The sequence below is a fragment of the Rhinopithecus bieti genome, unplaced genomic scaffold, assembly GCF_001698545.2.
Source record: "Rhinopithecus bieti isolate Rb0 unplaced genomic scaffold, ASM169854v2 scaffold_11380, whole genome shotgun sequence".
NCBI lineage: Eukaryota > Metazoa > Chordata > Mammalia > Primates > Cercopithecidae > Rhinopithecus > Rhinopithecus bieti.
In genome coordinates, this window is record NW_016807225.1 from 417511 (window position 1) to 434086 (window position 16576).

The 16576-nt window shown below is 44.5% G+C and overlaps 1 protein-coding gene across 4 annotated transcripts in view; it reads right to left on the bottom strand.

The window, feature by feature from the left end:
* ENTPD5 (ectonucleoside triphosphate diphosphohydrolase 5 (inactive)) overlaps window positions 1-16576 on the bottom strand; it is a 60162-nt gene that overhangs the window by 31190 nt on the left and 12396 nt on the right. Inside the window, exon 1 of one of the 4 annotated variants that reach the window (XM_017880467.1) lies at window positions 4820-5109. The exons of the other annotated variants lie outside the window; for them this stretch is intronic. The gene's annotated coding sequence lies outside the window, so the exon portion shown is untranslated. Of the gene's footprint in view, window positions 1-4819; window positions 5110-16576 lie in introns of those variants that run through there. 4 annotated transcript variants of the gene reach the window in all.

Consider the following 16576-nt stretch of genomic DNA (forward strand, 5'->3'; position numbering starts at 1 on the left):
TACATTTACATATAAAATATATTCTAGGTATTTTAATTTTATGTTTATTTTTAAAATATTTTTTAAATAGCCTGTAATCCCAGCCACTTGGGAGCCTGAGGCAGGATAATTGCTTGAACCCGGGAGGCGGAAGTTGCGGTGAGCTGAGATAGCACCATTGTACTCCAGCCTGGGTAACAAGAGCAAAACTCCATCTCAAAAAAAAAAAAAAAGTATATATACACATATTTTTAATATTTTCATATATATGTATGTATATAAAAATATTTTTTCTCTGCCATTTTCTTCTGGTATTAATGAATAATGCTATATCTATCCTCTAAGGCAAGGCCTCCTGACTTGCACTTTATGTACTTTGCACCAAACAGTTTTGGGTCTTCTGATCCAGCTTTCATCTCTGGATCTCTTATGCAAGTCATAGTTTACTAGTTAAGTGACAAGATCTCATTCCAAAGTTCCCATTGCCCAGGGCCTTCAGCTCTAAAAAAATACTTTGTATATTTGGAGTACAGATTAAGGATTCCCAATCATCTAAACTTTATTGAGTATCTAGGGTTTATCAAAATGTCTCCCTCCCCAAGGTGACATATTACATAAAATAAAGCAAATTAGGCCACGCGTGGTAGCTCACGCCTGTAAGCCCAGCACTTTGGGAGGCCAAGGTGAATAGATCACTTGAGGTCTGGAGTTTGAGACCAGCCTGGCTAACATGGTGAAACCCTGTCTCTATTAAAATACAAAAAGAATTAGGCATGGTGGCGCATGCCTGTAGCCCCAGTTACTTGGGAGGCTGAGACAGGAGAATTGCTTGAACCTGGCAGGCAAAGGCTGCAGTGAGTGGAGATTGTGCCACTGCACTCCAGCCTAGGCGACGGAGCAAGACTGTCTCAAAAAAAAAAAAAAAAAAAAAAAAAAAGCTGGGCGCGGTGGCTCAAGCCTGTAATCCCAGCATTTTGGGAGGCCGAGATGGGCGGATCACAAGGTCAGGAGATCGAGACCATCCTGGCTAACATGGTGAAACCCCGTCTCTACTAAAAAAATACAAAAAACTAGCCGAGCGAGGTGGCGGGCGCCTGTAGTCCCAGCTACTCGGGAGGCTGAGGCAGGAGAATGGCGGGAACCTGGGAGGCGGAGCTTGCAGTGAGCTGAGATCCGGCCACTGCATTCCAGCCTGGGCGACAGAGCGAGACTCCGTCTCAAAATAAAAATAAATAAATAAACAAATAAATAAATAAATAAATAAATACACAAAACTAGCCGGGCGAGGTGGCGGCGCCTATATTCCCAGCTACTCGGGAGGCTGAGGCAGGAGAAAGGCGTTAACCCGGGAGGCGGAGCTTGCAGTGAGCTGAGATCCGGCCACTGCACTCCAGCCTGGGCGACAGAGAAAGACCCCGTCTCAAAAAAAAAAAAAAAAAAAATTAAAGTTAAATGCAGCTGGGTGTGGTAGCTCACGCCTATAATCTCAGCACTTTGAGAGGCCAAAGCAGGCGGATCACTTGAGTCAGTAGTACAAGACCAGCCTGGGTAACACGGCGAAACGCCGTCTCTGCTAAAAATACAAAAATTAGCCGGGCATGGTGGTACAGGCCTGTAGTACCAGCTATTTGGGAGGCTGAAGCACGAGAATCGCTTGAACCTGGGAGGTGGAGGTTGCAGTGAGCTGAGACTGCGCCACTGCACTCTAGTCTGAGAGACAGAGTGAGATTCTATCTCAAAATAAATAAATAAAATAAAGTTAAGTATATTTGGAATTTTAAAATATTTAGGCTGGGCAAAGTGGCTCATGCCTATAATCCCAGCACTTCGACAGGCCAAGGTGGGTGGATTGTTTGAGCTCAGGAGTTCAAGACCAGCTTGGGCAACATGACGAAACCCCATCTCTACCAAAAGTACAAAAATTAGCTGGGCATGGTGACATGCACCTGTGGTCCTAGCTACTTGGGAAGCTGGAGGTGAGAGGATCTCTGCCTCCCGGGAAGGTAAGGTTTAGTGAGCTGTGATTGCGCTACTGCACTCCAGCCTAGGTACAGAGTGAGACTCTGTCCCAATAAATAAATAAATAAAATATTCAAAATAACTAGAGTTGATCTTAGGTACTACAAAAGCAGAGTTGGAACCATCCGTTTGAACGCTATTCAAGGTTGAACTTCTATCCTGTAGTTAAGAATAAGAGCTGTTGGTTAGGAGAGGAACAAACAAAATTGTTTGACCTTTTACAATCCCAAACAAAGGAAACGTCATCCCAGGAAATAAACCACTGATACAGGACAGCTGTCTGGCCAGGTTCACACTCTGGCTGATTCTTTTACAGCAAATGAGCTAGACATATAGATCAAACTAAATAACTCAAAACAGAAACAACTCTTCAGAGTCTCTGAGTGTTAACAGATCCTTGCTTTGTCCAACTCTTGGTCCCTCTTCTCCCTCAGAAAGTGAATTAATGGCATTCTAGGCAGCAGCTTTCCTTCCTCTCTGTGCCTGCAGTTTCTTCAGGGGTCACCCATATTTTGTATTAATATATCACTGTAGTTTTGAAAACCTCTCCAGGTTCTATTTCTATTAAGTAAATATTTGTTTTTCTTCCAGAGATTTCAAAGGCGAAAAAAAGCATCCTAAGTATCTGTTTTCACAAGAAAACAAAGAACAAACAAACAAAAAACCCTGCAGAGTCATACCAGTTGTTCAGTGTAAAATCAAACGATAGATTTGAGAGAAAGCAAAGGATGAACAAATACAATGCCCCTTTCTGCTCTCAGTAACTACATTCTAACACCACTTGCAATCACACTTTTAAGATTAGTTATTTTTAAATGGCATTAGGTATTATTTTATTTTTTCAAATGTTATTTATTTATTTATTTATTTATTTATTTATTTTGAGGTGAGTCTCACTCTGTTGCCCAGGCTGCAGTGCAATGGTGCACTGTTGGCTCACTGCAACCTCTGCCTCCCGGAATCAAGAAATTCTCTTGCCTCAGCTTCCCTAGTAGCTGGGATTACAGGCGCACATCAACACACCCGGCTAATTTTTTGTATTTTTAGTAGAGACGGGGTTTCACCACGTTGGCCAGGCTAGTCTCAATCTCCTGACCTCAGGCGATCCACTCGCCTCGGCCTCCCAAAGTGCTGGGAAAACAGGCACGAGCCACCGCACCCGGCAATGTAAGCCATTTTAAAATAATGTGCCAGGCGCAGTGGCTCACGCCTGTAATCCCAGCACTTTGGGAGGCCGAGGTGGGTGTATTACTTGAGGTCAGGAGTTCGAAACCAGACTGGCCAACATGGTGACAACCCATCTCTACTAAAAATACAAAAATTAGGCAGGTGCAGTGGCAGGCACCTGTAATCCCAACTACTTGGGAGGCTGAGTCAGGAGAATCGCTTGAACCTGGGAGGCAGAGGTTGCAATGAGCTAAGATTGTGCCAGCACTCCAGCCTGGGCGACAGAGCAAGACTCCATCTCAAAAAAAAAAAAAAAAAAGGCTTACATTTATAGAATGACATTCTATTTTACAGAACCCCAGTCTGTACAGCTTGCTCATTCACTATATTAAAATCTTTGCTCAAATATGTCAGCTTCTCAGTGAGACCTTCCTTGTCCACCTTATTTAAAATTATAACCCATCTGACCACATGCATGTTTTCCTACCTTCCTTTTCTGTTTATTTTTCTCCACAGGACTTTTTATCATCTAACACATTATATAATTCACTTTTGTTTATTTTCATAATTCCTGTTTCCTGCTACCTTTACCCACTATGTGAACTATACATAGGTAGGCAGAATTTTTTTTTTTTTTTTTTTTGATACAGAGTCTTGCTCTATCACCCAGGCTGGAGTGCAGTGCACCTCACTGCAACCTCCGCTTCCTGGGTTCAAGCGATTCTCATGCCTCAGCCTCCCAAGTAGCTGGGATTACAAGCATGTGCCACCACGCCTGGCTAATTTTGTATTTTTAACAGAGACAGGTTTTGCCATGTTGGCCAGGCTGGTCTCAAACTTCTGGTCTCAAGTGATCCGCCCACCTCAGCCTCCCAAAGTGCTGGGATTACAGGCATGAGCCACCTTGGCTGGCCCATAGGCAGGAATTTTTATCTGTTTTGTTTTTTATGTGTTCCTGGTGCTGGAATGGTGGTGTGAGCACACAGTAGATATTGAATGAATACTCCAAAGGGATAAACAATAATACAGTAACTCAGGCACTAGATCTCATCCATTTAATAAAAATATAACAGCTGGTTGGGTACAGTGGCTCACACCTGTAAATGCGCCACTGCACTCCAGCCTGAGTGACAGAGACAGACTCTATCTCAAATAATAATAATAACTGACTGTTTTCCAAAAGGAGATTACCCAGCCCTTGAAAAAATCACAATTCCAAGCTTCCAGTGAAGGTTTTCCCCACATTTGTTATATAAAGGTGACATTTATCCAAATGTGTCAAGTTTTATATGCTACTCAAAATAGTACAGATAGGCGTACTTTTTATAGACTAGGGAGGTATGTATACATCAGTACATTTAAATCTACTCCTTTCAGAATTGGTCTTCTCATTTTCTCCTGCTCACTATCTCTTATTCACCCCCAACAAAGCCCTGTTTCCAATTCTTTTTGTTGAGACTCCGGTGCCAGCCAGTGTTTGTCACTATCTCCATCTCCTTCTATGGTCTTTTGTGTCTCTTTATACCTGGAGTAAACATGAATCCTCCCCACTCAGCTTTCCCAGAGCGTCACACTCTGGCTTCCCTTCTTTCATGTCCCCAGAAGCCTGAGAGACCACAATCACAGAGGACCTGGGCCCCATTCATGTGCTTACCTGCTGTGTCTGCCTGTTCCGAGTCCTTGCTTTCGCTGCAGGTTGTCTTTTGCTCTTTGCTCCTGTTTCAGCTCTTCTTAATCAAGCAAGCCTCATGAACCACATTCACCTTTGTGCCAGTTTGCAACTAACAGTGTGGCATTTTGCTAACTCACTCCCTTCTCTATCCTTCTCTCCTCCCTTACTCTCTTTTTCTCTGGGTACACAATTGGTTCATCTACTTTTATGATAGTTAACTGCCAACTAGTAGGACTAGTGCTTATAGGGTGCAAGTTGCTCAGGAACTAATTTCTGTGTTTTTGTTAGCCAAATAGAAAAGTTAATAGCACTTCTCAATGCCTTCCATCCGTGACACAGAATTTAGAAACATGGTTGGAACATAACTTGGTCTCTTAAAAAAAAAACAACTTTAGATACCTGGGCATTGAACTGTCTAATTAATAAGCATGTACTGAGTATCTAATATATACCAGCCACTCTGCTAGGTTCTTGATATCCACAGTGGAATCAGATATAGGCTCAGATATAGAAGAAATTTCAGCTTACTGGAGAAAACAGGGCTGGGCACAGTGGCTCATGCCTGTAATCTCAGCACTTTGGAAGGTCGAGGCAGGAGGATTACTTGAGGCCAGGATTTCAAGACCACCCTAGGCAACACAATGAAGCTCTGTCTCTACAAAAATAAAAAAATTAGCTTGGCATGGTGGCATGCACCTGTAGTCCCAGCTACTCAGAAGGCTAAGGTGGGAGGATCGCTTGAGCCTAGGAGGTGAAGGCTGTGTGAACCATGATTGTATCACTGCACTCCAGCCTGGGCTACAGAGCAAGAACCTGTCTCAAAAAACAAACAAACAAAGAAACAAAACCCAGACAAGTAAACCAATGGCTGTAATGTACTGTGATAAGTTCTCTGACAGAAATGCACATAAAGTGCTACAGGAACCGATATAAGGGATTAGAAACTCGGCTTGGAAGGGGAAAGGTGAAGGTGGGATGGGACTGGGAGGCTTCTTGAGGGAAGAGAGGTAGGAATTATCCTGGGAAAACGACACAAGGAGAATTCTGAGAACTTCAAGTATTAAGAGCTTGGTATAGCTGGAATATCGAGGTGTACCAGAATAAAGACGGCCAATAAAAAAAGGGCTCTGGAAGCAGAGAACCAGATTTCAAAAGAAGTGGACTTGTTTTCCTTTCCCATAGTGACATGTGATTGTTAGTTATGTCTTTCTGTTCCCTCCCTAAGCAAATATCATTTTGATTGACTTGGATAAAATGACACAGTATCTCACAACAGTGGACAATGGGATAGCTGACTAGAAAGGTCCACCAAAAGGTCCAAAAAGAGTGAAATGTAAAAGCTCCCACTGACAATTCATCTGAGCTCCATAGAAAAGCGAGCCTTAACAAGTTAAAAATTAAACATAAGACAAGTTTAAAATGTAACTAGAATGTAATCAGTAAGCTGAACTATGGAACCAATATAGTCAAACCACCCAGTGTGTAAGTAAGCCAAGCCAAGCCAAGCCAAACCAAGGTAGGTCTAATAAGCCAAGTTCAAGACAGGCTGCAGCAGAGTGAGATATGCCTCATTTGAGGATATAACTTAAGACCTACATACCTAATACAAAGGGCCACAGCCCTGACACACCTTGCTATCTGAAGGATGTCTAAGGTGGGGGGTGCATGATATCTTTTGTATTCCCAAAGTCAAGTATTAATATTAGGCCTGGAACATGCTGGACACCAGTAATTGAATCCCAAATGGACTTGGTACAATTAGGCTAATGGAATATGCAGGCAGAAGCAATAGGGCAAGGAGTACTCCCTTTCCCAGTGTCCCATGACGGCCTATGTATCACATGTCCAACTCCCAGTTCCCCTCCAAACCAGCCCATGGATAGGGCATGTGAAGCCTATTTATTCACATATTAATTCATTCATTTGGCCATTTGTTACAGGCAGAAAGAATGAGGGCTGTGACCAACTCAGTATACCACTGGAGGCTATATGAGCAAACAGAAAACTGTTCTCATGAAAGCAGAATGTTGGAAAACTGAAAAACTGCGTCTGCCGCCAGAAGGGGTGCTGAGGGCAGTCATATCCCCAGCACAATGTTCTTTGTGATTATCTATAGGAACATCTGAAGCCTGTTGTACAAAGAAAGCAATTATGTATACCTGTGATAAATCAAGCAGCTGACCAACCGTTAACTCTCCCTCCCTGCTCTTTCTACCTAATAAATACCAAAGGCTGTAGAAGCAGCTCAGGGCTGCCTTTGCTCAGTAGAAGCAAGGAGCCCCCTGACCCCTTCTTTCAAAACAGATCCTTTTGTCTTTGTCTTTATTTCTGCGTTCGTTCCCTTTGTTCACCCCGTAGTAACTGACAGTGACAGCCATTCCAGAAATTAGCAATTTCTTACTGCTGCTTGCAAGTACAGCATGCAAAGATAAATCATCTAAGAAACTTTAAGAAACCCTAAGAAGGCCGGGCGCGGTGGCTCAAGCCTGTAATCCCAGCACTTTGGGAGGCCGAGACGGGTGGATCACAAGGTCAGGAGATCGAGACCATCTTGGCTAACACGGTGAAACCCCGTCTCTACTAAAAATACAAAAAACTAGCCGGGCGAGGTGGCGGGCAACTGTAGTCCCAGCTGCTCGGGAGGCTGAGCCAGGAGAATGGCGTGAAACCGCGAGGCGGAGATTGCAGTGAGCTGAGATCCGGCCACTGCACTCCAGCCTGGGCGACAGAGCGAGACTCCGTCTCAAAAAAAAAAAAAAAAAAAAGAAACCCTAAGAAACTATACTAAGTTGGAGAAAAAATACATGTCCATAAATTACCTCCATAAAGTGAAAATGTGTCAAGCAGCACAGTTACTATGCTCTGAAACTTCAAAGCTGGGATGATAGGGAAGGCTCTGTGAAAAAGGTGGTATCTGAGGAGGGGCCTGAGGAGGGAAATGAATTAGGACAGGCAAGGAGTGCTTTTAAGGAATAAAACCATGAATCAAGACATGGATGTGGAAAAGGGATGGGGGTCCCTGGGGAACAGTGAATGATCAGTTTGACCAACTATAGTAGGAAATAAAGTTGAAAAGGCAGGTTGAGTTCACATAGTAGAGGACACCAAATACTCAGCTAAGGAGTTTGGACTTTACTCTGCAGGTGATAGGAAGCCACTGAAGATATTGAACAAGGGAGTATCCAAATACAAATCTGGTAGTTACATGTAAGGACTGCAATCAGGAGCCTTGTCAGGACCACTCAACTGCTTAATTGTACAAATGTTTACTGATGCCTACTAAGTGCTAGATGCCAGAAAAGTCAAGGTGAGGAAAACAGACCTTTTTATTCAAGATGATGAGTCTGGCAGAGGTGGCAGACATATATAAAAATAACCGTAACTTTTAAAACTAAGCATAAAAATGGTAAAGAAGCTAACTGTGGTACCTCACGCCTGTAATGCCAGCACTTTGGGAGGCCGAGGTGGGCGGATCACCTCAAGTTAGGAGTTTGTGACCAGCCTGGCCAATGTGGCGAAACCCCGTATCTACTAAAATACAAAATTACCCAGGTTTGGTGGCACAGGCCTGTAATCTCAGCTACTCAGGAGACTGAGGAATGAGAATTGCTTGAACTCAGGAGGCGGAGGTTGCAGTGAGCCAAGATCGCACCATTGCACTCCAGCCTCGGTGACAGAGTAAGACTCTGTCTCAAAANATGGTAAAGAAGCTAACTGTGGTACCTCACGCCTGTAATGCCAGCACTTTGGGAGGCCGAGGTGGGCGGATCACCTCAAGTTAGGAGTTTGTGACCAGCCTGGCCAATGTGGCGAAACCCCGTATCTACTAAAAATACAAAAATTACCCAGGTTTGGTGGCACAGGCCTGTAATCTCAGCTACTCAGGAGACTGAGGAATGAGAATTGCTTGAACTCAGGAGGCGGAGGTTGCAGTGAGCCAAGATCGCACCATTGCACTCCAGCCTCGGTGACAGAGTAAGACTCTGTCTCAAAAAAAAAAAAAAAAAAAAAGGCCGGGCGCAGTGGCTCATGCCTGTAATCCCAGCACTTTGGGAGGCCAAGGTGGGCGGATCACGAGGTCAGGAGATCGGGACCATCCTGGCTAACATGGTAAAACCCCGTCTCTACTAAAAATACAAAAAATTAGCCGGGCATGGTGGCGGGCGCCTGTAGTCCCAGCCACTCGGGAGGCTGAGGCAGGAGAATGGCGTGAACCTGGGAAGTGGAGTCTGCAGTGAGCCAAGATCGCGCAACTGCACTCCAGTGTGGGTGACAGAACAAAACTCCGTCTCAGAAAAAAAAAAAAAAAAAAAGGTAGGCCGGGCATGGTGGCTCACTCCTGTAATCCCAGCACTTTGGGAAGCCGAGGCGGGAGGATCATAAGATCAGGAGTTCGAGACCAGACTGACCAACATGGTAAAACCCTGTCTCTACTAAATATACAAAAATTAGCCAGGTACGGTGGCGCGTGCCTATAATCCCAGCTACTCAGGAGCATAAGGCAGGAGAATTGCTTGAACCTGGGAGGTGGAGGTTGCAGTGAGACAAGATCGCGCCACTGCACTCTAGCCTGGGCGATAGAGCGAGACTCCGTCTCAAAAAAAAAAAAGGTAAAGGGCCAGGAGCGGTAGCTCACACCTGTAATCCCAGCACTTTGGGAGGCCAAGGTGGGCGGATCATGAGGTCAGGAGTTCCAGAGCAGCCTGACCAACATGGTGAAACCCTGTCTCTACTAAAAATACAAAATTAGCTAGGCGTGCTGGCATGCCCCTGTAATCCCAGGCACTGCACTCCAGCCTGGGCGACAGAGTGAGACTCTGTCTCAAAGAAAAACAAACAAACAAACAAAAAAAAAAACAAGGTAAATAAACTGAAAACACAGGACTAACTCCCTAGAGGATTTGGAAACATATCAAGAAATGGCATTTGATGCCAGGCACAGTGGCTCACACCTGTAATCCCAGCACTTTGGGAGGCCAAGGCAGGCAGATCGTTTGAGCTCAGGAGTTCAAGACCAGCCTGGGCAACATGATGAAACCTCATCTCCACCAAAAATACAAAAACTAGTCAGGCATGGTGGAATGCTCCTGTAGTCCCAGCTATTTGGGAGGCTGAGGTGGGAGGATTGCTTGAGGCCCCTGGGAGGTGGAGGTTGCTGTGAGCCGAGATTGTACCACTGCACTCCAACCTGGGTGACAGACTGAACCCTGTCTTAATTAAAAAATATATATATATATAAACATATATAAAAGAAATGGCTGGGCACAGTGGCTCACACCTGTAATCCTAACACTTTGGAAGGCCAAAGAGGGGGAATTACCTGAGGTCAGGAATTCGGGACCAGCCTGGCCAATATGGTGAAACCCCATCTCTACAAAAAATACAAAAATTGGCCGGGTGTGTGGTATGCCTATAATTCCAGCTACTCGGGAGGCTGAGGTGGGCGAATTGCTCGAACCTGGGAGGCGAGGCTGCAGTGAGCCAACATCATGCCACTGCACCTCAGCCTAGGCAACAGAGCGAGACCCCGTCTCAAAAAAAAAAAATGAAATGACATTTGAAGCGATCATGAAAAATGAACAGAAATAACTACAGAAAGAATAGAGACCAGATATGTATGAAGACCAGAGGGATTATGAACAGATGATAGGAAAAGTATAGTTTGATTTCATTTAAAAATTTCCTCAAGAGTCACATGCAGTGGCACGTGGCCACAGTCCCAGATACTCAGGAGGCTGAGGAAGGAGGGTCACTTGAGCCAAGGAATGCAAGTCCAGCTTACACAACATAGTGAGACCCTATCCATATGAAAATTAAAAATAATGATGAGGCCAGGTATGATGACTCATGCTTGTAATCCTAGCACTTTGGGAGGCCAAAGTGGGAGGATTGCTTGACCCCAGGAGTTTGAGACCAGCCTGGGCAATATGGTGAAATGCTATCTCTACAAAATATTAAAAAATTAGCAGGGTGTGGCTGGGCACAGTGTCTCATGTCTGTAATCCCAGCACTTTGGGAGGCTGAGGCGAGCAGATCACGAGGTCAAGAGCTCAAGACCATCCTGGCTAACACGGTGAAACCCCATCTCTAATAAAAATACAAAACATTAGCCAGGTGTGGTGGCAGGTGCCTGTAGTCCCAGCTACTCGGGAGGCTGAGGCAGGAGAATGGCGTGAACGTGGGAAGCGCGGTTTGCAGTGAGCCGAGATGGTGCCACTACACTGCAGTCTGTGCCTCAGAGCGAGACTCTGTCTCAAAATAAATAAATAAACAAATAAAACAAAAATTAGCTGGGCATGGTGGCACGCACCTGTAGTCCTAGCTACTCGGGAAGCTGAGGCAGGAAAATCGCTTGAAGCTGGGAGGCAGAGGTTGCAGTGAGCCCAGATCGCACCACTACACTCCAGCCTGGTGAGAGAGCAAGACTTCATCTCAAAAAAAAAAAAAAAAAAAAAAGCCAGGTGTGGTGGTACACACCTGTAGTCGCAGCTATTTGGGAGGCTGAGGTATGAGGATCATTTGAGCCTGAGAAGAGGAGACTGAGGTGAACTGTGATTGCACTGCACCACTGTACTCCAGCCTAGGCGACAGAGTGAGACCATGTCTCAAATAATAATAATAATAATTAAAAGCCATCCTCAAGAATTTTTTACATGAATTTGAGAAACAAAAAGTAGAAGACTAGTGTAAGACGATATAGAAGAAGAGGGTTAGCATTTAATACAGAGGATAAAGATTGTGGTCAAAGGAACATAATCTGAGATTTTAAAAAAATAGTAACCAATATTTATGGAGATCTTAGTAGATGCCAAGCATGATGTTAAGTATTTTACATAGATTAACTCATCTAATCTCACATTACTGCTCTGTGAGTTGGGTACTATTATTAAGATTCCAATTTTATAAATGAGAAAACTGAGCTTAGAGAAACTAAGTATCTTAAGATCACATAGTAGTTAAGTGAAAAGAGCCAGAAACCAAACCCAGATGGTTTAATTCCAGAGCCACAGTCTTAACTACTAGGCCACCCAAGAAAGATTATCTAACAGGGCTCTTGGAAAAGATGGATATGGGAGTGGGGAGGCGAGTGTAGAGCACAGAATGGTCTGGGATGAGGCTGGAAAGTGAGACTTCTATCAGGATGTGAAAGTCTTACAGCAGTCTGACCTTCCTATATACAACCAAGAGCTTATTTATTTATTTATGTAGAGACAGAGTCTCACTATGCTACCCAGGCTGGTCTTGAACTCCTGGCCTCATGCAATCCTCCAGCCTCAGCCTCCTGAGTAGCTGGGATAACAGGGTCGAGCCATTGTGCCCAGCTAATCAAAAGCTTTTGAAGATCTTAATTTCCTGCTGTTGAATATATTTCCAGAATCCAACCATTTCTGACCACTTCCATTGCTACCACCTTCGCCCAAGCCACTATCATCTTTCATGTGATCTGCTAATATTGCCCTAACAGATCTTTCTGCTTTTATCCTCACCCCACTGGAGTCAGTCTTCCTTTAAAAGCAACCAAAGTCATCCTTTTATATAAATTAGAGTATGTCTCTGTATTATGCAAAATCCAGCACTGGCTCCCCATTTCAGAGAAACAAGGCCCTGACAATAGCCTTCTGCTTCCAACCCCACTACATCTCTGACCCCATCTATTAATAGTTTTCACCTTACCCTCTTCCCCAACACTGATCTCTGTGCTTATGTAACTCAGGCTCCTGCCTCAGGGCCTTCACTCTAAGCTGTCCCCACTGCCTAGAAATTATTTTCCTATATATCCACTTGATAAATTCCTGCAACTCTTTCAAACACTTGTTTAAATGTCACTTTCTTATTGAGACCTATTTAATACTATAACCTCTCTTTCACGTGCTCCCACCTCTACCTGCTTTCTCAACTCCCCTTACTCTGATCTACTTTTTCTTTTTTCCACACCACTTATCACATTCTAACACACTGGAAAGGCTACTTATTATATTTAGCGTCTGTGTTCCTCTGATAGAATACAAGCTCCTCAAGGGCAGAAATCTTTTTGTTTACTGATGTAACCCAAGAACCTAGAAGAGCGCCCAAGGTGGAGTTCAATAAAAACTGACAATAGAAATGGGCTGGGGTTTCTCTCAGCCTTAGCACCATTTTCTTGGACACCTCCACACCATGAGAGCCAAGCGGAGGAAGAAGCGAATGGACAGGCTGAAGTGCAAAAGAAGAAAGATGAGGCAGAGGTCCAAAAGTAAACCGCTAGCTTGTTGCATCGTGGAGGCCACAGGAGCAGAAACATGGAACGCCAGATGCTGGGGATGCTGGTACGAGTTGTGGGACTGCATGCTACTGTCTAGAGCTTGTCTCAATGGATCTAGAACTTTATCGCCCTCCGATCACTGATCACCTCTGAGATCCACCTTGCTCATAACCAAAACTGCCCATGTTGGTCTTTTGCCCTGGACCTGTGACATTCTGGACTATTTCTGTGTTTACTTGTGGAAGAGTGTAACCACCATACAATAAATCACCTCTTCTGCTGTCTTAGCTGAAGAATCAAAAAAAAAAAAAAAAAAAAGAAAGAAAAAAGAAATTGACTGGGCATGGTGCCTCATGCCTGTAAATCCCAACACTTGGGAGGCTAAGGCAGGAGGATCACTTGAGGCCAGGAGCTTGAGACCAGCCTGGGCAACACAGCAAAACCTTCTCTATTTAAAAAAAAAATTTTTTTTAATGAAAACATCAGCCAGGCATGGTGGTGCACATTTGTAGTCCCAGCTACTTGGGAGGTTGAGGCAGAAGGATCACTTAAGCCCAGGAGTTCGAGGCTGCAGTGAGCTAGAATCATGCCACTGCACTCCACCCTGGGAGACAGAGCAAGACCCTGTCTCAAAAAATAAATTAATAAAGTAAATAAGTACATTTATTAAGCAATAAAAATATTTATTATCTCATCCCTTTTTTATTTTTTTGAGACAGAGTCTCCCTCTGTTGCCCAGGTTGGAGTGCAGTGGTGTGATCTTGGCTCACTGCAACTTCCACCTTCTGGGTTCAAATGATTCTCCTGTCATAGCCTCCAAAGTAGCTGGGATTACAGGCGCCCCCCACCACACCAGCTAATTTTTGTATTTCTAATAGGGATGGGGTTTTGTCATGCTGGCCAGGCTCAAACTCCTGACCTCAGGAGATCTGCCTGCCTTGGCCTCCCAAAGTGCTGGGATTACAGGTGTGTGCCACCGTGCCCGGCCTATCTCACCATTTCTGTGGTTTGGGAATGTGAGAGTGGTTTAATTGGATAGTTTTGGCTCTGAGGCTCTCATGAGATTGTAGTCAAGACGTAGGCTGGGGCTGCAGTCAATCTGAAGGTTTGACTAGGCCTGGAAGACCCACCTCCAAGACGGCTCACTCAGTGGTTGGCAAGTTGATGCCAGCTGTGGGCAGGAAGCCTCAGTAGCTCCCCGTGTAGATTCTCCATAGGGCTGCTTGAATATCTTTATAACACAGTAGCTGGCTTCCTCCAGAGCAGTCAATCCAAGAAGAGCAGGGCAGAAACAGTAATGTCTTTTATGACTTAGTCTGGGAAGTCATACACTGTCATATTTCTATATTCTAATGCTCATGCAGACCAACCCTGATGAAATGTACAAGGGGACTACACAAAGGCATGAATATTAGGAGGTGAGCATCATTGGGGAGCATCTTGGAGGCTGGCTACTGCAAGATGTAACCAGTATTTGTGTAATATTTTGTGGGTTTTTTTTCCCAGTATACCGTATATATATTTCAATAAACACATCTTACATACTTCTTATTTTAGGAACTGCATGTTATTCCAATGATAGTAATTGTTTTTGTTCATTTGTTTATTCTTAGAAAAAAATAATATATAGAAATAAGCCAGGTTAGCTGGGCGTGGTGGCACATGCCTGTAATCCCAGCTACTTGGGAGGCTGAGGCAGGAGAATCGCTTGAACCCGGGAGGCAGAGGTTCAAGTGAGCCGAGATCGCACCATTGCACTCCAGCCTGGGTGATAGAGTGAAACTCAGTCTCAAAAAAAAAAAAAAAGAAAAGAAAAAAAAAGAAATAAGCCAGGTGCGGTGGCTCATGCCTGCCTGGGCAAGAGAGTGAGACTCGGTCTCAAAAAAAAAAAAGAAAAGAAATATAGGCAGGATTTCACTATGTTGGTCAGATTGCTCTCAAACTCCTGGCCTCAAGCAATCCTCCACCTCAGCCTCTCAACATGCTAGGATTACAGGTGTGAGCCACCACATGGGCTGATATTAACTCTTAAAAATGAACAACTGGCCAGGCGTGGTGACTCACGCCTATAATCTCAACATTTTGGAAGGGCGAGGGGGGCGGATCACCTGAGGTCAGGAGTTCAAGACCAGTCTGGCCAACATGGCGAATTCCCATCCCTACTAAAAATACAAAAATTAGCTGGGTGTGGTGGTGCACACCTGTAATCCCAGCTACTTAGGAGACTGAAGTAGGAGAATTGTTTGAACCCAGGGGGCGGAGGTTGCAGTCAGCCAAGATCATGACACTGCACTCTAGCCTGGGAGACAGAGCAAGACTCTGTCTCAAAAAAAAAAAATTAGGTACGGTTGGGCGCAGTGGCCCATGCCTGTAATCCCAGCACTTTGGGAGGCCGAGGAGGGCAGATCATGAGGTCAGGAGACCAAGACCATCCTGGCTAACATGATGAAACCCCGTCTCTACTAAAAATATAAAAAATTGGGGGAAGGGATAGCATTAGGATATACCTAATGTAAATGACAAGTTAATGGGTGCAGCACACCAACATGGCACATACGTAACAAACCTGCACATTGTGCACATGTACCCTAGAACTTAAAGCATAATAAAAAAAAAAATATATATATATATAAAATTAGCTGGGTGTGGTGGTGCATGCCTGTAGTCCCAGCTACTCAGGAGGCTGTGGCAGGAGAATTGCTTGAACCCGGGAGGCAGAGGTTGCAGTGAGCTGAGATCACGCCACTGCACTCCAGTCTAGGTGACAGAGCAAGACCCCATCTTGGGGGAAAAAAAAAAACTGGTACTGAAGAGGTATTTGGTGAAAAGGGACACGACTGACAACTGGAACAGATTTGAAAACCACAGAAAATTTTATAGCAATATTTTCAAGTCAATAAAACTAATAAAAAGGTTTATTTAAAAGTCAGCTTTTGAGCTGAGCATGGTGGACACACACCTGTAGTCTCAGCTACTCCAGAGGGTAAGGCAGGAAGATCTCTTGAGCCCAGGAGTTTGAGGCTGCAGTGAGCTATGATTGCACCACTGTACTCCAGCCTTGGTAACAAAGTGAGACCTTGCGTTGAAAAAAAAATTTTTTTTTTTGAGATGGAGTCTCATTCTGTCGCCAAGGCTGGAGTGCAATGGTGTGATCTCGGCTCAGTGCAACCTGCACCTCCCAGGTTCAAGTGATTCTCCTGCCTCACCCTCTAGAGAAGATGGGATTACAGGCACCCGCCACCATGCTCAGTTAATTTTTTTGTATTTTCAGTAAAGATGGCGTTTCACTATGTTGGCCAGGCTGGTTTTGAACTACTGACCTCAAGTGATGCGCCCACCTTAGCCTCCCAAAGTGCTAGGATTACAAGCATAAGCCACCACCCTGGACAAAGAAAAAAAAATTTTTTTTTTTTTTTTTTTTTTTATGAGACGGAGTCTCGCTGTGTCGCCCAGGCTGGAGTGCAGTGGTGCCATCTCGGCTCACTGCAAGCTCCGCC